Source organism: Pelophylax lessonae (genome assembly GCF_965119305.1).
Source record: "Pelophylax lessonae genome assembly, chromosome: 6".
Taxonomy (NCBI): Eukaryota; Metazoa; Chordata; class Amphibia; order Anura; family Ranidae; genus Pelophylax; species Pelophylax lessonae.
Genome location: NC_138773.1, coordinates 209438528 through 209460631, shown reverse-complemented (window position 1 = coordinate 209460631; position 22104 = coordinate 209438528). Strand labels below are relative to the sequence as shown.

The following is a 22104-nucleotide window of genomic DNA, read 5'->3' as shown; positions in this document are numbered from 1 at the left end:
TAAAGCGTCTGTAGTATCCTGCGAAACTGAGAAAACTCCTCACTTCTTTCACTGTAGTAGGAGTAGGCCAATTTCGAACTGCGGCTATCTTCTCTGGATCCGGTTTAACACCTTCAGAGCTTACAATATGCCCTAAGTATTTGACTTCTGACTTCAGTAGATAGCACTTAGATGGTTTGACTTTGAGTCCATGTTTAATGAGGACTTGAAAAACTTCGGCCAAATGTTTCAAGTGATCTTCATAAGATTTGGAGTAGATGATGACATCGTCCAAGTACAACAGGACGGTTTCAAAATTTTTGTGTCCTAAGCAACGCTCCATTAATCTTTGAAAAGTTCCGGGCGCATTGCAAAGTCCAAAAGGCATGCAGTTGAACTCAAATAGGCCCATAGGGGTGGTAAATGCAGTCTTTTCACGATCTTCAGGTGCCATTGGTACTTGCCAGTATCCACTGGTTAAATCAAGGGTAGAGAAGTAGGCTGAAGATCCTAAAGCTGTCAAAGATTCCTCTATGCGTGGTAAAGGGTAAGCATCCTTGTGGGTGATTTGGTTAATTTTTCTGTAATCCACACAGAATCTGATGTTGCCATCTTTTTACGGACAAGGACTAGAGGTGCAGCCCATGGACTATGGCTGTCTCTAATGACATTGGAGTCCTTCATCTCTTGGATCATTTGCTTTACGGATTGGTACATAGTTGGTGGTATAGGCCGATATCTTTCCTTGATCGGTGGGTGTGAACCTGTAGGGATGGAGTGCTTGATGATATCCACTTCTCCATAGTCTGTGGAATGCTTACTGAAGGCACGGTGAAGCTCCTTCACAATTTTTAGTACTCCCTCAATTTGGTTTGCTGGTGTGGAAGCATCTCCCACATGAAGTTCTTTCCACCAGGATGTGTTCACATTTTGGTCCTGTGGGTTCTGTCTCTTGGTAATTTGCTCTGTGGTAGCTGTAGCCACACTGATGACATCTTGAAAAGTGACTTGGATTAGCTGTGCAATAGGACGGTGTTTTGTTAGTGTTACACTGCTATCACTCAAGTTTAGGAGTCGAATAGGCACTTTACCTTCAGAGACGGTTACTAGGCTCCTTGCAGCTCTAACTAGAGGATAGTCTTCCAAAACAACAGGCTCTACCAGGGCTTGGTAGTCTTGACCTTGAATTCCGACTACAGCTCGGCACCACAGGAGAGTTTCGGTGTTGGGTTTGAGGATCACAGGTTGCTTATCCCGGATGCGGGCACAGCAAATTTCTCCTTTTTCGTTGGTGAATCTCTGTTGCGCATTTAGTACATGGATGGTTTGTTGGATCACCTTCTTAGAATCAGGGGAGGCAGTAGGCACTAACTGGTGCAAGGCTTCTAGCATCTCAACATAACAGTTCCTGAGGACATTCATTCCTAGGACTATTGGAGGGTTAGGGTTATTGTCTCTGACTCGTACCACAATAAGGCCTTGTCGAGGTAGTGTAGTTCCTCCTACTTGAATGGTAGGTTCCCAATAACCATGGACTGGTACGGGTTTGCCGTTACTGGCTATGAGACTCAGCCAGGATTCTGGAGGCTGGGTAAGCTGATTTTGATCCCAGTATTTTTCAAAGGCTGCTTGTTGGATAGTGGTGACTTGGGATCCGGTGTCAACTAGGGCAACAAAAGGAACTCCATTTATTTGAAGTGTCACTTCAGGACGGGATCCAACATATCTTGGCATCCAGTGGGGATCTTCTGGACCTATTGGTTTACCTCCCGAGGGGTGGTCCTTGGCCTCGGGGGTTTCCCGTTTAACTGCCAGCAGGTTGCTTCTGTATGGCCTGGTTTGTGACAGTATGTGCAGATTGGCCGCTTAGGGGTACTAGTGCGGTCAGGGGGGCGTCCGCCAGAATTTCTGGAATAAGTCTCTCTATAATTAGAGGGGAAGAGTCTTCTGGACACAGGTTTCTCATCCTCTAGCATTAATGGTTTCTCCCATTGTCCCAACTTTTGGTGGACTTTCTCCAGACTTTTAGTCAGGAAATGGACTTGCTCAGTCAAGGCGGCAACTGCGTCAGGAACTGGAGCTTGGGTTGCCTGACTGACTATAGGTAAAGACTTTGCAGGGGTAACCAGCTGTGATACCGGCACTTCAACAGATCTAACAGGTTCTGTTGGTGGGCTTTTTCCAAGTATGCTGATGGCTAATTCTTTAAAATCTAAGAAGGTAGCTCCTGGATGTTGGGCGGCTAACATTCTTAGCTGGCTCTTTAGATTGTCTGTATTGACGCCCTCAATAAATTGTTCTTTCAGGGTTTTGTCCTGATTCTCTGCCTCACGGGGGTCTACTTGGACAACAGCTCTAAGGGCTTCCTGCAAAGATAATGCAAAGTCTCTGAGTGACTCACCAGATTGCTGTTTCTTGCTGAAGAACCTCATCTTGACCTCTGACATGGTTCTGGGTTCTAAGGTGGTGTAGAGACGTTCAAAAATCTGCTCCATGGTCTTTCTCTCTGAGCTCGGCCAAGATTTCACTTCTCTGAGCGCAGCTCCTTCCAATTGCGCAAGAAGAATCTCCATCTGTTGCTCTGAGGATACAGGGTACAATCTGAACACAGCAAGAATTTTTTCTTTAAAGTCCCTTAAAGTATGAATTTCTCCAGAATATCGTGGGAACCAGGGGGCCCCAAAATAATAAGGCATGGTTAAAGGCATTAAGCTTGGTGCTGCAGCGGTTGGTATTGTACTGGGACCGACTGCGGCTGCTGCAGGGGGTCCGCTGAGGTCAGGCTGCACGTTATCTTCCTGCACAGACATGGTAACAGCAGGTAAATTCTAGTTAGGTAACTCAAATGCGTTTTTAGACACTTTTTGTGCGGTGTTGCTATGGGCAACCGCTGTCTTGCGGGTGTATGGCCCTTTAAGAATTTAATGCCAGCTGAATACAATGCTGCAGCAATGTTGATTTTGGGTCTCTGGCAGAGTTCCTGCTATTAGTGCTACTTATAGTTAGTAGAGGCAAATGACAGGTTGCGATTACTGCTCGGACGGCAAGCAATGCGATTATTTTCTCTTCTTTTGCTCGCATGCGAAGTCTGGCGACTTCTGGGGCGTGCACTTGTCACACTCACCTCCCAGGATTGACACAGCAAAAGGTAAGGCGGGCTGGCCGGACAATTTTGCATAAATGGGTGGCACCAAACTTTCCCGCTCTTCAGGGAGTGTCACTAACTTATCCACAGTGATGGCGCAGAAATTTTTGAACAAGAAGGTCTCCGGCAGCCATTTTAAGTGAATAGAAACAGTCAATTCAAATACAGCAAGCAGTTTTGTTGACACACAAATGTCTGATTTTCTCACTTTGGATGCTGCGATTTTTATGCTGATAACTGGGATAACATTTCCATGCGACTTTGAAACAATTTAAACAGTTCTGTGGCCCCACACAGTGTGCAATAAGTAAACAGTCTCTCAATAAAGCAAAAGGGGCTTATTCTGATGCGACAGTCTTTTAGATAAGGCGCAGGGGTTAATAATCCTGTTCGTGACGCCAAATTTTTATGCGACGAGCCAGAACCGCAGGGGCGACACGTGAGGTGCACGGTGGGCCGATGAGAGACAGCAATAATACAGTTCATCGGTTTACTCACGGTTAGCAGAAGCCTCCCTGGGCTGGTCGCACAGTGAAGAGGAAGACAGCACGAAATCCTCCGGGGCACGCTCTGTGATAGGGAAACGCCAGCCAAGATGGTGGTTGAGGTGCCCGTGATGACAGGGGTGTTTAGAGTGCTTGTGGTGGCTGGGTCCCTTGGTGGTATTTGTCGTGACGCCAGTACCGTTAATGGTGGTACAACCAGTTGTAGTAGCAATAGTGAAGAATGAGGTAGACAGTGGTAGGATACAACTCACAACTTTTACTGTGACTGGTTTTGATTGCAGTACAAACATCCAGATAGAATACAGTCTCTGGGTAAATAGAGGAATTCTGCTTATCCACTGTTAATAGGTTTTGGTAGGTCTTGTCTCAGGCTGTGGTTCAGTATAATGCTTACTTGTTCCTGGTCCCTTTAGAATCCAGTGAAATTTGGTGAGGTTGCCAGTGGCTAAGGAAATCCTTCACCTTTATTCTCAAAGGTCTTGCTGCCGTTTGGTGGCTTTTACCCTTTGATTTAAGCAGTTCCAATTTGTCCCTTCTCTGGACTGACCTTCTGTCACCTTCACATTCTCCTCTGTACACTCACTTCCTGAACTGAACAACTGACCACAGATAAACCTGAGCTGGGATAGATATCCCAGGGTGGTGCTATCCCCATCTTGTGGTGGGAAGTATGAAGCACACTTGACCAGCCTATGAACAGGGATTAAACAGGTGTAGCAATGCACATGCAAAATATAGCAATGACAAAGAAATAATACATTTGCAGTTCCCACGTGTCCTGAGTGGGATGCTGCATATATTGTGGATATGGTTAGCACTTAGAGCACTGTTTTGGTAAAGAAAGTGATAAAAGCAGCATAGCTCAATTTACTCCTGTAAATGATCTCTAATACAGAAGTAAGATCCTGTATGTTCTATTTACATTTTTTTAAATATGATTTTGGAGAAATAAAAACAGTTGTAGTTATGCTGAGTAATCCACTAATTGCCTATAAAAAGAAATCCAACGCCCACAATAAAAAGCCAAACAGTACTAATCACTGCAGCATAATGTAAGAAGCACGCTGCACTTTATATAAAATCAGTTAATACAATTTGCAAGATCACTTAGCTGCAGGGCCGCTGATAGGGGGGGACCACCAGCCCTCTTGTAGGGGGCCCCAGCACACAGGGGGGCCCACACAGAGAGGGGGATTAGTGATGGACAACAATACAGAAATCTTCCTCCAGCACCTGAATCTGATCCGTCCCTCTCCCTGCTATCAGATTTTATCTTCTGAGAAAGAGACAGTCGTCCCTTCACTAATCCCCCTCCCTGTGTGGGCCCCCCTCCCAGCACTGGCTCTAATGTTATCTCTACTCAGGAGTTTATTTGTAACTTTGTTTCTCTCTCTCTGTCTCTTTGATCACTGAGCTCCAACTGCCCAGCCTGTATATTTTTCTCATCTCATCTTCATTTTTATTTAACACATGTTTTATTTTTTTTTTAGATTTAGCAGGAATGAGTTATGTTATATTTGTGTCTGCCGATAGTGATTTTGTTGTAATTCTAGCTAAATATATCTTTAATATTTTCTTGGGGGGGGGGGCCCTGCCAGGTAGTCTGTACGGGGCCCCGCGATTTCTAACAGCAGCCCTGCTTAGCTGTGTATACCCTGCTGTCCATATTTCCACCATTTGTCATCTAATGTAGAAAAAATTGTTTACTAAAAATTGTATAGTATTCGTATACTATTAGTAAGAATTCCTAAGTTATTCAAACCAGTAACATTTTTGGAAGGAGGAACCACTGTGATAAAAGTTTTCCTGTTCATTGACAGGGGTGGAATTTGAAAGTCGTAGTGGTATAAATGCCTTGCCTGTCTTTTAATATGAAAATACTGTAATGATTAGCAGTATGGTGATTTTGAAAGGCCGCACAGAATTAAGAGTAAAGCAATGGGCAGTATGAAACATAATGTGGAGCCTACAGAAAAGGCCAGTTTGGTATACAGTATGTCACATCCAGCATAGAGTGGAGCACTGCAGAGTACAGAGTGGGCCAACCTGTGTTATGTCATGTACAGCACAGTGGACAAAGTTCCGTGTTTTTATTTATTTTTGGTAAGATTGCATAGAAGCATATAACACCACATGGTTAGACCCTACATTTACTAGTCGTACACTGTACAGTGTATTTCAAATGCTAAAAACCTTTATATTTAAAAAAAAAAAAAAAAAATCCCTGCAATGTACAGAGATCTCCCAGAGGGGACTGTTTTTTTTTTCTTAACAAAATTGGAGTTACGCTTTAACATTCTGACGACGTGGGTCAAACAGACTCATTCTTTAGATCACTCCATACACCTAACCAGCAAAACCTGGTTTGACCTGGTGTGGTGGATTTCCAACCCAGCACTGGAACTGGGAAAATCCTTTATTCAGATGGCCTGGAAGGTACTGGGGTGGAGTTTTGCATGCCCTCTTGGTGCAGAGGACTTGATTGTCAGAGGCAGCCTAGCTTCCAATTAGAAACCTGGAAATCAGTGCAGTTTTTTTTGTTTTCCCTTCAGTTTGGTCCTCCTCAGCTTTAAGGTCACCCGACTAGGATTCAGTCAGAAAATGCTACGGCAGTGACCTACAGCAACCATCAGGGAGGCATCAGAAATCTTGCAGCTCAAAGTAAAGTGGATCTGATTCTGGCTTTGGCAGGACTCCATGTTCTGATCCCGACCACCAAACACATCCCAGGCAAACTAACTGGCAGGGGGACTTCCTCAGTTGTCATCATATGGATTCTGGAGAATGGTTTATTAACCCTGAAGGTGCTTCAAGTGCTCTGTTGCAGGTGGATGAAAATGTGGATACCATATGTGGCCCTTATAGCCCTTATATTCTAACAACAAACTGGACAGGTTTATTACCAGGACTAGGGATTCGCAGGCCTTCGCAGTAGATGCTTTGGTGACTCTGTGGGATTAGTTCAACCTAGTTTGCACCTTTCTCCCTCTAAGACTAATTTCTCGGCTACTCTTCAGTATTGAGATGGAGAGCAGTCTTGTGATCCTCATTGCACCAAACTGGCCCTGGAGGATGTGGTATTTGAACGCATTCAGACTCCCGGTAGACCTACTATAGGCCCTCCTGGATCACCCAAATCTTCTGTCACAGGGGCCAGTCCACCATCCTGATTCTTAGTCACTGGCTTTAACAGCTTGGCTTTTGAAGACGAGGTCCAAAGGGAGGCGGCATATCTTTTTTGTTCATTCCTACGCTGTTAAAAGCTAGGAAATTGTCTTCTCAAAAATTCTTCCATCACACCTAGAATCCATACTTTGTGTAATGTGATGCTAGGAAATTCCATCCCAGGAAGTACACTCTGAGAAATCCTGTCTCTTATCCAACCTGTGCTGTATTTTGTATTTGGCCTTGATTACCACAATCAAGGGTCAAATATCAGCCTGAACTATTATTTTCCAAGACCACTGGCCTCGAATGCAAGCCTTTGTTCAGGGTGTCAATCACATTTTTTCCCCTTGTACGCTCCCCAGTGACATCATGAGATCTCAAGCGGGTTCAGTCGGTCCTTTAGAAACCGCCCTTTAAACTTATCAGGGACCTTCCCCTGTCTACACTCACTCACAAGGTTAACTTCCTCCTTATCATGCCCCTGTGTGGCTTTATCCTGTTTCTAGTATTACATAGCCAATCTTAGTGTTATATAATGAATCATTTTGTCTTGAGGCCTAAGACCTCTTTTCTTCCCGAAGGGGTTTTTCCCTTCCACCTTAAACATTCTAGGGAGATTTCTCTTAGTTACTGATTCTTTTAGACATTCAGATTCACGCTTTATCATTCCTGAAGGTCAGAGTAAAAGACATCATGCTTCTCACTGTACCATTTCATTTCATAGGTGAATTAAACAACTCACCATTTGAGACTATAGTCTAAAGGATTTGGTTCACCGTTCCCTGTAAAGGCACAGTTAACCAGATCTGTTAGTGCTTCATGGGCTTTTCAGCACTGGACATCTTTTCCCCAAATTTGTAAGGGTGCCACCTGTACACAAGTTTAAATTTTACAAGGTGGATGTTCAGAGCTAATCCGATGCAAGTTTTGGTCATAAGGTACTTAAAGCTGCTTGTCTTCATCTGTTTGCTATATGGACCTGTTATCGTTTATTTTATGTGTTGCCCACCCCTTTGTTGGACTCCTGTGGCTTCTAATGTATAATTAAGAAAAATCGGACTTTTGACTTGCCTAAAATCCTACATTACAGGACACAGATCCCTCCCTTTTGTTAAAGTGGTTGTAAACCCCTGAAATGAAAAATGAACAAAGCCAATCTTTCTACAGTGTTTACTTGCCTCAACCCAAAGCACCTATTGTGATTTCTCTCTGCTCTCTCATTCCTTTGCTATCTGCGTGAGTCACTTCCGACAGTATATGCTAACACCACTTAATTCCGGGAGCTGCCTCCTCCCCCCCTCTAGCACAAAGCAGATGATTGATAGTATCAGCTGTGCATGTTTCCCTATATGACTATGTAAATGGGGTGTTTCCATTCCCTGCACTCAGGTCTCTCATTACACTCAGCTCCCTGCTCTATGCTGTGCAGTGTGTGACATCAAATACCTGCCTCCTGTTGCTGAAAAAAGCTGTGCAAATCTCTACTTTGAACAGCTGTAGAGGAGAGAGGGCTGCAGATAAACTGGTACAACTTATGTAGGGGGCTTTGTTTCATCTCAGTATATCACCTAAGGCTACTCCCTTCAGTTGGTATATGTAAGGGTTTACAACCACTTTAGGTGTTATGGTCCACAGGAGTGTGCAGCCTACTGCATTAGAGTGCACACCCTAAAGCTCAAACACACTTGTTTGTGTGTCTACAAGTATATGACCCCGGCACATTGATCTCCCTTCCACAGTGAAAGAGAAGTGCATAAACACTTCTCGTATGGCAGACCTGGTAGAAGGGAGATCGTTCCCAACATCCTGCCGGCTCACAGAGCGATTATGCTAATGTGCATGAGGTGATTGGGGTGTGCCCAGGCACATCTGGCACACCCTGTGCACACACCTGTGTTAGGATTCTTTCACATGGGTTTTCTGATCAGGTCCACCAGAGGTTTTTGAGATAGACCTAATCAAAAGCTCAATGTGGGTTTATGGGAAGGCTGATGTAAATGGACTTGTGTCTGTTTACACCTGCCTATGTCCACCCCTTTTTGTTATGAACCATAGATGTAAATACAATGACAAATTATACTGACATAGCCTGTCCATTAAAGTGGGATTCCAAGCAAATTGCTAAATACACATTTGAAAAAATATATACACACACACACACACACACACACACACACACCTATACATCGGGTAAAATAGGCATTGAACATGTCACCATTTTTCATTGTGAGGAGCACCTGGTCATGGCCGATTTTATGGTGAAATGATGTTCATTCCACTTCCAGATTATGGCCCCAACACTGCTCACTGGAACATTCAGAAGTTTAGAAATCCTTCTGTAACCAATGGCATCAGTAGGTTTTGCAACAATAAGTTTGTGAAGGTCTTTAGAGAGCTCTTTGTTTTTACCCATCGTGAAATGTTTAATTTGCGCTGACAAGAGGCAGGATTGCTTTCCAATCACTGATCGAATTCAGCTGTTGTATTGGCTTTCCATGCCTTTTTGCACCCCCCTTTGTGTGTTCAATGACTCCCTGTGTCATTCCTATTTTTTTTTTCACATAACTTTATTTGTGTATTTATTTATTTATTTATTTTTTTGGGGTTGTTACCGACATGTGGTGACAATTTATGGTCAATAGCACCTTTAGAAATCTATTTACCTAGAACAATGGTGACCTGTGCAATACCTATTTATGCCACTGTATCTTTTTTACTTAACAAAGGATTTATTTGAAATTTTCTTCAGTCAGTCTTGTGATTGACACATCTGTCATACTGCACAGCCAGGAAGATCACACTTTAATGATATCCCATACTGGACACACAAAAACTGTAGCAAGCGGCCATGTTGTTCAGTTATTATAGGTGAGCCATGACAGTCTTGCAGACTCCTCCTCTAATTCATGGAATGCATAGGTTTTACACTTCAAAAGAGCCGTTATCTCAACTCAGAGACATCAGAAACCAGTGCTTAGACCTGTAAACAGCTATGAGTCCTGGCAGGATGTCTGTTTCTGCTGTCCAGGCCTATCCTAAAACTATGATCAAATCCATTAAGGATACCCAGAACTAATGGGGATCGTAAAAGGCAATCAGAGAGCTCTGCCCAATTCAAAACGTAACAAATCCACACACGATTCATAAACTCAGACAGGAACATGACACATTAATATTAACTATATATTTGAATGAAAAATGTTTTACTAAACGGTGGTCATACATGACCACACTAGCACATATAGAAGGGAAGATAGCTGTCAGATATTCCCTGGGGGACAAGTTTATCTAAACTACCCTGTGTTTAGTATCCCTGGATGCAAAATTTTATGCTGAACCATAATCTATCAGTTTCAAGAATGCAACAGGTACACATTGGAAGATATGAATAGTGGTATAAAACTGTCCATAAGGGAGGGACCTGATATTGTCATAAACCCAGGATAGTTCATGGACACTCCGTTTTATTGGTCAGGGGCATCTATCAACACCCCTTTGATCCCACAGAAAAAGGGAGATGCCTAACCAGTTGAGAGAGTTCTCCTTTACCATCAAATTAGGAACATCTGTCAAGCTTGAGAACCGATAACACCTGGCTCATCGACTGAACTCTGATAACACCCAGGACATTGATTGCAAGTATCTTCCCTCCTCAATTCTACCTTATTTTTCTATTGCTGAATTATGTCTCTATTTCTTTGAAACACCTTTTTTCTGTAAATATTTTATTTGCACCAACTTTGACCTTTCATTATTAAAACCTTATTTTGAAAAGTGTTAACCTTGTCCCTAAGCTTTTAATGCAAGCTTACAAAGAATCTGTCTCTTGAAGAGTGCTACTGTATAGGATAAATCATATGAACATACCTGACTGTGGTGACAGTGTGTGTTACAGATGATTATTCTAAAATCATAATTGATATTGCTAGAATTACAAGCTTCCTCCTGCTCGGACCAAACGGGGGGGGCGGGGTTTGTCATTTAAAGGGTTAATTGCTTATTTAGCCCAGTGACGATCACTTTCAGCCTGCTAGATTTTGGTCCCGCAAGCTGGAAAACCTGTGTGCAGGGTGCAGCTGAGAGTGGCATTGTTACGTAAGTGACAGCGCAGTGTGAGATTGGCCGGTCCTTTGCCACGAGTTAGTGAGAAGGACAGGGATCTGATTCCTTCGTCAGTCACACACACACACTACTACTTAGTGGATCAGCTTTGGGTCCAGAGTCACCTACATGTGTGGACAGAGTGCTGATTCATTGTTCAGTGAGCAGGCCGTAAAGGAAATATTTGCAACATTTGCCTGGCTGACTAAGAAAAAAAAAAGGCTAACTAAACAGAATTACACATCATTTTGTGATTAGACATCATTTGCCTGGAGCTTCACTTTAGTATTACCACATTAAGACCGCCTGCCGCAAATTGACTGCAGCAGGCAGCCTCTCCTGCGTAGTACTCTCCGCAAAAGTACTACTGCGACAGGCAGCCTCTCCTAAGTCGGTTGTGTGTGTGGTGCTGGGGGGTGTGCGTGCGCAGCTGGCGGTGCGCTCCTGGCCCCTCTAGGCAGCGGGGATGCCGATTCACGGGGCCGGCGGGCGTGATTGCCGCCGGCCACCCGCGATCGCTCCCCGATGAGAGGGAAGAACGGTCAGCTGTTGTAAACACAGCTGACCGTTCTTCTCTCTGAAATGATCACAGAGCGCCTGTGATCCTTCTATGTAGGATCACAGATCTCTATGGTCATTTCACAAGCCCAGCCCCCCACAGCTAGAAAACACTCCCCTAGGCTCACACTTAACCCTTTTATCACCCCTAGGTTAACCCCTTCCCTGCCAATGTCATTATTACAGTAACCTTGCATATTTTTAGCACTGTTTACTGTAGTACTATCACAGGTCCCCCCAAAAGTGTCAAAAATGTCAGGGATCCGATCTGTCCATCGCAATCCCTGCTAAAAATCACAGATCGCCACCATTATTAGTAAAATGATAAATGAATAAGAATGACATGAATCTTTCCCCTAGTTTGTAGATGCAATAACTTTTGCGCAAGCAAATTAAAATACGCTTATTGCAATTTTTTTTTTCTTTTTACCAAAAATATGTAGCAGAATACAAATTGGCCTAAAAGAATGAAAAATTTAGATTTTTACATTTTTTTTTTTGGGAATGTTATATAGCAGAAAGTGACAAATATTGCTTTTTTTTCAGAAATGTCGCTCTTTGTTTATAGCGCAAAAGATAGAAAACGCACAGGTGATCAAATATCACCAAAAGAAAGCTCTAAAAAAAGGACAGCAATTTTATTTCAGTATAGCGTCGCATGACCATGCAATTTTCCATTAAAGTAACGCAGTGCCGAATCGCAAAAAATGGCCTGTCCTTCCGGTTCAGAACTGGTTAAAGTAGAAAGTGTAAATGACCCCTGAAAACGTGGAAGTTTTCCTGCTCGGTGTAGGGGTAAAGAGACTTGATTTGTTTACCACCAGGCCAGTCCTCCAAAGGGATCTCTGCTCACACCTGTCCACATATGGATACTGAAATATGTCCCCACAATATTAAATATCTCACCAGTTGCTTTGTGGTTTTCTGGTGAATGTTATGGTGACAGACCCTTGCTCTGTTCCTTCAAACAAATGCCAGCTTGTCCTTCATTGGCATTAGTATCTATCATTACCAAATGTCAGTCATTAATACAGTGTCATGATTTTAAAATAAGTCATTGGAAACACAACAGTTTGAAGTAGTGCAATAGAAATTAGGAAAATGATTTTGCATTGGTTTTACCTAGGTAAAGTACAGCTGTTATGAAAATACTACTGCTTCTTAGATTTTTCTTTCTTTTTTTTTTTTTTTTATTTCTTATCTGTAAAATTGAACAACAAATGACATAGCCATACACTTCTCAAAATATATTAGTGGGGCACACCAGATATATTAAAGGAATGCACCCTCATGATTTTGGGCCTTTGAACATATGGGCCACCATTATGCTGCTACAGTACAAGCATAGCCCTTTAGCAGTGGGTGGGTAATTTAAGATTGGGATTCCAAACAATTGTTTTTCAAGCATTCCACACACCATCCCTACCCCAGGTGGAGATGTCAGAATATGATGTAAATGAGAAGAACATACAAACTGGGGGAATTGTAAGTTGCTGTCATTGAAGTACAGTTGGAAAAAAGACTTGGGTAAAAACATAAATTTGAAATAAAGCTAAACTTGATTTGCCAGTTTTGACGTTGTTTTTTGTAAGCGCAATAACTATTGAATTAATGAGCCAAATATAGCATGGGAACCAAACCATGGGAATGTCCCAGAATTCCATTTTAGTAAAGACACATTTTTTCCTCTCTTATTGTCTAACCAGGTCAGCGTTGACACATACGGAGGATTTGGCTGCTAAACGACCAGGGGGTATTTTGCGATTCGGCACTGCGTGACTTTAACGGACAATTGCGCGGTCGTGCGACGCTGTACCTAAACGAATTTGGCGTCCTTTTTTTCCCACAAACAGAGCTTTCTTTTGGCGGTATTTGATCACCTGTGCTATTTTTTGATCACGCGCTATAAACAAAAAAAGAGCGTCAATTTTGCAAAAATAGCAATATTTTTCCCTTTTTTTTATATGAAATTCCCCCAAAAAAAAATGTAAAAATCAAAATTTTTTAACATTTTCGGCCAATTTGTTTTATGCTACCTATGTTTGGTAAAAAAATCGCAAAAAGCGTATTTTGATTGGTTTGCGCAAAAGTTATTGCGTTTACTGACTAAGGGAAAGATTTTTGTCATTTTTGTTGTTTTTTTTTTTAACGTGTAATGGCGGCGATCTGCGATTTTTTTTGCGGTACTGCGACATTGCGGCGGACAGATCGGACCCTTGACTGACATTTTTGACACTTTTGGGGTTACCAGTGACATTTCTACAGTAATCAGTGCTATATATATGCACTGTTACTGTAAAAATACACTGGTAGTGAAGGGGTTAACTTTATTTGAGAGGGAGGGGCTGTGTGTGTCCCTAGGGGCGTGATTCTTACTGTGATTGGCTGTGGCTTCAGCTGTATGCAGAGTGATCAACGGATCTACATAGTAGATCCATATGATCAGCTCTCATACAGAGGGGAGAATGACAGGCAGCTTGTTTACACAAGCTGCCTGACTTTCTCCCTCTCCCCCGCCGATCGCAGAGTGGCCGGCGGACATCGGATCCGCCGGTCACACGCGCGGGGGGGTCCGTGACCACGCGGGAGCGCGCCTCCAGCGGCGCGCGCTCGCTCCCTAGACCCTCACAAGCTAGTGACGTAGCCCTACGTCACTTTGCCTGTGAGGGGCTGACCGCCGACGTAGATCGGCGTGCGGCGGTCGGCAAGTGGTTAAAGTAGAGTGAAATTGGCTAAAACCTCTGTCATGTTTTTTCTTTTGGCCCCTTTCACACAGGCTTTTCGATCAGGTCCCTCTGTCAGTTTTTCAGGCGGACCTGATCGGATGCTCCGTGCAGCCCTATGGGGCAGCGGATGTCAGCGGTGACATCTCCGCTGACACCTGCTGCTATCCGATCTGATCCTGTCCGTGAAATCCAGACGGATGGAGACCCTATTTTCCATCTGTCTGGAGGATCAGATCGGATAGAATCGGATGAAAACGGACAGGTCAGTTTTCATCCAATTTCCCATAGAGGAGAGCCGGGCTCTGACAGCTCCGTATCTGCAAAGTAAGTGGAGACGGAGCTGTCATCCGCCTGCTCAGTGGGTATCGGTGGATGAATACCCAGCTGAGCAAAACAGAGTCTGTTGGGCACACCGCTCGTGTGAAAGGACCCTTTGGCTGTCACTGTTTGTGTGGGGGTGATTTGCCCTTCTTTCCAGGTGACAGGTATTAGACACAACTAGAAGTTAAGGGAAATCTTCTCAACATAGACACATTAAAGAGGTTGTAAACCTCCCTCAGAAAAAAAAATTAAAAAAAGAAAAACCTGAAAGACAAAGGCATAATGAGCTAGTATGCATCACATACTAGCTCATTATGAAATACTTACCTTAGAATGAAGCCCTGCAGTGTCATTCGCTCCCCGCTGAGACGACTGACCTGTTCGGCCGTCCTTCTTCCTGGTTCGCGTCCTCCAGCTATTTGATTGGCTGGAGGCGCGATGACATCACTTGTCGCATGCGTGCGGGAGCCGCCATTCACGGCACAGGGCTCTGAAGGAACGGCACGAGTGGCTGTTCCTTCAGGGCGCATGCGCCGATGACGTCATCGGCTGCATGCAATGCAAATATCTCCTAAATTGTGCAAGTTTAGGAGATATTTAAAATACCTATAGGTAAGCATTATTATAGGCTTACCTATAGGCAAAAGTCATTAAGGGGGGATTCCAACCCCTTTATTAGGGTTGATTTACTGAAACTAGAGAGTGCAAGATCTGGTGCAGCTGCGCATGGTAGCCAATTAGCTTCTGACTACAGCTTGTTCAGTTAAGCCCCGTACACACGTACTGATCGTCGGCCGAACGATCGGCCGTCTTTTGTCCAGGGCTGTCGTGTCTGTTGAAAACTGCAAAAGACTGCACACAAATTTTGTCGGCCAACAACAGCCGACTGCAGAAGTGATGTCATGTGATGGTTAACTTTCCTTGTCTTTTTTCTTTTCTGAGCATGCCCAGTCTTGCTAATCTGCTGTCTGTCGGACGAAATCTGTACTGACTGGCGAACCATCGGCCGTTCTGGTGACGGACAACAAAAATTTTAAAGTCTGCACGACAGATTCTGTTCGGCCGAAAATGCGATGTCGGCTGTCGGAAGCATCATACTAACAAGCCTACAATCGTCTGATTGGTCGTCGGTCAAATATTTACGGCCGACAATCGGTACGTGTGTACGGGGCTTTAGGCTGGGTTCACACTGGGACGGCTTCAAAGTTGCCCGACTCTGAAGCCGCCCCCTGCAGCGTGACTTCAGCTTGGCTTGCAAACAACTTCTCTAATAGAAGTTAATGCAAGTCACCCCCAAAGTAGTGCAGGAACCTTTTTCTAAGTTGGAGAATTCGGAGAGTCGGAAAGTGTTCCATTGCACTGAAACGACTTCTCTAATAGAAGTCAATGCAAGTCGCCCCCAAAGTAGTGCAGGGACCTTTTTCTAAGTCGGAGAATTCGGAGAGTCGGAGAGTGTTCCATTGCACTGAAACGACTTCTCTAATAGAAGTCAATGCAAGTCACCCCCAAAGTAGTGCAAGAACCTTTTTCTAAGTCGGAGAATTCGGAGAGTTGGAGAGTGTTCCATTGCACTTAATGGGGCTAAGTCGCTTGACAAGTTACCCCAGTGTGAACCGGGACTTAGTGTAGGTTCACACTGAGGCTGGTTTGAAATCGTGTGAGTTCAGCTGAGCTCGAACGATTTTAAACCGGCATTTTCAGTACGACTGTGGGGGCGATTTCACAGACATTCCTGCACAGATGTCAATTGAAATTGCCCCCTGAAGTTACCAAAAGTACTATAGAAACGACTTTGGGAATTTGGATGGTGCCTTTGCCAGCAATTGGTTCTGGTTTGACATGCGATTTGTCAAATCGGACCAGTGTGAATGTGGGCTTAGCCCTGATTCACACCGCTGCGACTTCAAAGCCAACATCCCAGCATGACTTAGGCACAACTTACATATGACTTTTTTAACAGAAGTCAGTGCAAGATGTGCCAAAGTCAGACCAAAAGTAGTGCAGGAACCTTTTCTTCAAGTCGCTCACATTAGAATGGTTGCATTGTACTTAATGGGGCTCGACTTGTCATGCGGAATGCGCTCTCAAAGTCAGAGCACATGTTGCACCAGTGTGAACTGGGCCTTAGGCTTTGACAATAAAACCTGGAAGCTGGTTTCTATAGAACTTCACCAGATTGTGCACTCCCCAGTTTTGGTAAATCAAACCCACTACATTCAAATCTGTTTCAAACCAATCTTCTCTGTAGTCCAACACAAACAACTTTTTTCTTTACAGACGTCGGGCTGTATGCTGAGTGGACCTTTTGACTTTAGTATAAGTTGCAATGTGTCCTGGACAGAAGAAGCCTTTACTTTTTTCACACTTTGATTGTAGTTGCTCTGTAAGGTTTCTGTACACAATAGATGGACATTTTTTCTACGTTTTGGCAAGTTCAAAAATTTTTTCAAGAGGTTATGACGTCCTAATGCCAGTCTCACATATGTAACATCATTTTTTTTTTTTAAATAGATCTGTACCTTCTTAGAGTGCCACACACTTTTGTAGAGAATGTCATGTTTGTATAAAGTTTATACCACAATTATCCATTTTTTGATACCTACAACCTATGGGAACTATGGGATACTTATGCTGCACTTTTAAAGCTGAATTCCAGGCAGACATAAAGCTCCACATTAAAGCGAATCTTCACCCCAAAACGAATGTCTTTTTGCCCTTTGCCACCCCTCTCTTTAAATTGTATGTGTGTGTATGTATATGTATATATATATACAGTATATATACATTTTTTGTAAACATTTATTTTGCTATGAAAGCACTTCCACAATTGAACTGGATGGACAGAAGTACAAATCCTTTGTAAAACAGCTCCCTAAATGTATTAAAGTGGAGTTCCACCCAAAAGTGGAACTTCTGCTCATCTGCTCCCCCCCCCCCCGGTGCCACATTTGGCACCTTTCAGGAGGGAGGGGGGAACGGGTACCTGTTTATGACAGGTACCCTTCCCCACTTCCGGGAGACAGTGCCGCGACGTCGTCCCTCAGAAGTTCTGTCCCCTTTCTCCTCCCCTCCCCGTCACTGAGCCATTGAGAATTTGCAGCGTGCTTCGCGCATGCGCAATACAGAACCAGCTGTGAAGCCGAAAGGCTTCATTGCCGGTTTCCCTTAGAGTGAATGGAGGCGGCAGCACCGGCAGCTGATCCGAAAATTGGCTGGGGTGCTGACATCGCGGGCACCCTGGACAGGTAAGTGTCTATATATTAAAAGTCAGCAGCTACAGTGTTTGTAGCTGCTGGCTTTTAATTTTTTTCCACAGCTGAAACACCGCTTTAATCTGCGCATTTTGCTGTTTGCCTGGAGTTCATCTTTAACTGACTAATTCATGAAATGGGCTCCATCAGTAAAACATGTTGGTGCAGTGCATGAACTTTTGAAAGGAGGCTATACAGTGTATTACCTGTAATGTCTCAGTAAAATTGTTCTCTGTTGTAATGTGTGTGTAATCTGGATGATGAGTTTTCTGTAAACCCCAGCCCAAAGCCTTCCTCCCCCCTTTTTTACCATTGTCCTGGATCCAGTGAATTTAGCATCATGCAGGGATTAGTGTGTAGAATAGCCTCCACTCTCCTAATGTATTTCGTTATTCCCATCCAGAGGGAAATATACAGAACCTAATGCATCTGAGCCCCTAGCAAAATGTTCATTGGCATACAGAAGCTGGAAGGAAATGTATTTGTTATTTAATATGTGTATATGTATGTATTGTGTATGTCTGTGTGTAGATATATCTTTAAACCAGAAATTGACGCTACTCAATTCATTTTTATCCAGGAAAAGAAATAAACATGTAGGGGCTGCAATTTATAGTAGATTGACAAACCAAAAATTCACCTGCATCTAATCTAACTAGCCAGCAAAGAGAAAGTAGATTGTAATAAAACAAAGGTAATTTTGACATGCATTTGGAAGTGATGTATACAGAGGGGAAATAATTATTTGATCCCCTGCAGATTTTGTAAGTTTGCCCACTTACCAAGAAATGAAGGGTCTATAATTTTTATCATAGGTGTATTTTAAATGATAGAGACAGAATATCAACCAAAAATCCAGGAAAGCACATGATACAAATGTTATAAATTGAGTTGCAGTTCAGTGAGTAAAATAAGTATTTGATCCCCAAGCAAAACATGACTTAGTACTTGGTGGAGAAACACTTATTGGCAAGCACAGAGGTGACACGTTTCCTATAGTTGGTGACCAGGTTTACACACACCTCAGGAGGGATTTTGGTCCACTCTTTTTTACAGATTTTCCCTAAATCCTTAAGGCTTCTTGGCTGTTGATTGGCAACTTGAAGTTTCAGTTCCCGCCATACATTTTCTATAGGATTAAGGTCTGGAGACTGGCTAGACCACTCTATGACCTTCATGTGCCTCTTTTTGAGCAACTCCTTTGTTGCCTTGGTGGTATGTTTTGGGTCATTGTCATGCTGAAAGACACATCCAAGACCCATCTTCAGTGTCTACTTTTGACAGGTACCCAGCTCTTCCGCTCGGGCCGCCTGGGTGACTCGAGTGGAAATTCTTTTCTCCCCTTCCCTCTCTGTCTGCATTAAAGAGGCGCAGTGCGACTCGCGTATGAGCAGTGCATACCCAACTGTTAAGTCGCAAGCTGTGACAGCTGGGTGCCTGCCCACACATGTGATGCCGGTGAGAGGCGAGGGAGAGAACCCAGGCTTCGGGCGACCACATCGCTGGATCGTGGGACAGGTGAGTATGTGTTTATTAAAAGTCAGCAGCTACACTTTTTGTAGCTGCTGACTTTTAATAGACACAAAAACGACTGGAATTCAGCTTTAAGAACAAACCTACAGAACCTATCTTGTTTGTAACCCTGTACATAATGCAGCCACCACGTCTAAGGATTTGTGAGCTGCAATATATTACATATTTGATTGATTTAAAGCTTTGTTTTTTTATTTTTGTTTTGTTTTTTTAAATAACAAACATTCCTATACTTGCCTGCTCTGTGCAATGGTTTTGCACAGAGCAGCCCCGATCCTCTTATTCTGGGGTCCCCTGCTGGAGCTCCAGGCCCTTCCTCTTCATTAGGTACCCGCGTGCGCTCGTTCCGGAGTCCCACTGCTCCTACTCCCGTGGTACAGGATTTGATTGACAGTAGCGGGAGCCAATCGCTCCCATTGTTATTAATCTGTCCAAGAGGAGAGAGATAGCTTTGGACACTTTAACACACCACCTGCTGGAAAGCTAAGTATGAACCTTCTTCTATTACTATTATGCTTATTATTTTCATTGGCAACCGGTTTGCTAGCAATGACTAAGCACAGATGTGGGAAACGCGTTTTCTGAGGTCTAAATGAGATGTGTGTGTATAGCGTCTCCTTGATTTTAATGAAATTTGGATAAAGTGAAGATTTTTAACTGGAAGTGCTGCCACTGTCTCTGTTGTGTGCATACTCTTGGTTTTGGACCTAGGCTGGCACCCGGAGTTCTGTCACAGCAGCAAAGAGATCTCATACTCCACCTGGAGCAGTGCAAAGTGTCATGTTCTGAAAGGGTTGCTTTAGGCTGGTTGCACACTAGTGACAAGAGAGTGTGTCTGGTTTTCAATGGTGCCGGCCTACATATCCCTGTGGCGGCAGCAAAGCGGATTGCACACATTCCAGCCGGATTCGTCCCTGAAATGGAGAACAGGGATGCACCGGGCCCCTGCTGTGAGCCGCATCCGATTTAAGTGTGAACCCAGCCTTAAGGCTAAATTCACACTGGCATTAAAAGCAGCCGTTTGAGGGGTGTTAAAAACGCCCCTCAAAACGCATATGCAAATGATACAACGCCTATGCAAATGATACAAAGGACAGCACACATTATCAAAACATGAAGTGTTAGTTTCGCGTAATTTCAAAATTGAAGCCTCATGTCGAGTTAGGAGGCGTTTCAAGCCTTTCAATGCCTCTAATTCAAGTCTATGGTAACACTTTGCAAAGGCTCTGGCAGGCGTTTGCGGTGAGGTTGTGGGGTGTTAAAATTTGTTAATTTCCTCTAATGTTCCTCTAATGTTTTAACGCACCTTAACGGCTCCTCAAACCCTTTAAAACTGTGCATAGGGCATTTAGGGAGTGTTTTAAACTCTTCATTAATGCTTGTAAAACCCCCATACTAAAGCTCACTTACGCCAGTCTAACGCCCATACGATAGCTCATTACCGCAAGTTCAACGCGCATGCTAACACCATAGGAGCATTTGCTAAGCGTTAGAAATTTAGTCAAGTGTGAGCAAGTCCTAAAGGTACATTAACATGATGCACACACAAGACAGATGAAGACCCCCAGTGCATGTCTGCATCTAGTGCATATAAGACAGTAAATGGCAGCCACTGGCATCAGTTTGTAAAGCCTCATAAACACGATCAGAATATCGTGCAAAAAATACCACTTTCAACACGATCGTACGATAATCTGATTGTTAGTACACAGCTTTCATCCATAATTTTCCAAAGGGACAAACACAAATATTTTACAATCTGATACCAGATCGTACGATTTTCGTTTAATCCGTACAGTTTTCATCCGAAATTACAGTACAAATACATTACATTACTTCCTAATTTTTATTCTGTCGTACGAGAAATTTCGAACTTTACTAACCTATTTGTTTTCCATATGGAGACTAGCATGCAAAAAAAAAAAAGGACAATCATTCATCTGATACTCTCATCGTGTGTACTACGCTTAACCACTTGCCGACTGCCTAATGCCGATCTACGTCGGCAGTCAGCCCCTCACAGGCAAAGTGACGTAGGGCTACGTCACTAGCTTTTGAGGGTCTAGGGAGCGAGCGCGCTCCGCCGGAGGCGCACTCCCGCGTGGTCACGGACCCCCCCCTCCGCGCGTGTGACCAGCGGACCCGATGTCCGCCGGTCACTCGGCGATCGGCGGGGGAGAGGGAGAATGTCAGGCAGCTTGTGTAAACAAGCCACCTGTCATTCTCCTCGCTGTAAAGACACTGATCACACGGATCTAGTATGTAGATCCGTTGATCAGTGTCCTTACAGCTCAAGCCACAGCCAATCGCAGTAGAAAGCACGCCCCTAGGGATACACACAGCCCCTCCCTCCCAAATAAAGTTAACCCCTTCACTACCAGTGTATTTTTACAGTAACAGTGCATATATATAGCACTGATTACTGTAGAAATGTCACTGGTAACCCCAAAAGTGTCACAAATGTCAGTCAAGGGTCCGATCTGTCCGCCCCAATGTCGCAGTACCGCAAAAAAATCGCAGATCGCCGCCATTACGCGTTAAAAAAAAAAAAACAAAAATGACAAAAATCTTTCCCTTTGTTAGTAAACGCGATAACTTTTGCGCAAACCAATCAAAATACGCTTTTTGCGATTTTTTTTTTACCAAACATAGGTAGCATAAAACAAATTGGCCGAAAATGTTAAAAAAATTTGATTTTTACATTTTTTTTGGGGGAAATTTCATATAAAAAAATGTGAAAAATATTGCTATTTTTGCAAAATTGACGCTCTTTTTTTGTTTATAGCGCGTGATCAAAAAATCGCACAGGTGATCAA

At 43.5% G+C, this 22104-nt stretch overlaps 1 protein-coding gene across 1 annotated transcript in view; it reads left to right on the top strand.

Annotated features, from left to right (window-relative positions):
* Positions 1 to 22104, top strand: part of MAP3K13 (mitogen-activated protein kinase kinase kinase 13) — a 173363-nt gene that overhangs the window by 27007 nt on the left and 124252 nt on the right. The gene's annotated exons all lie outside the window — the stretch shown is intronic.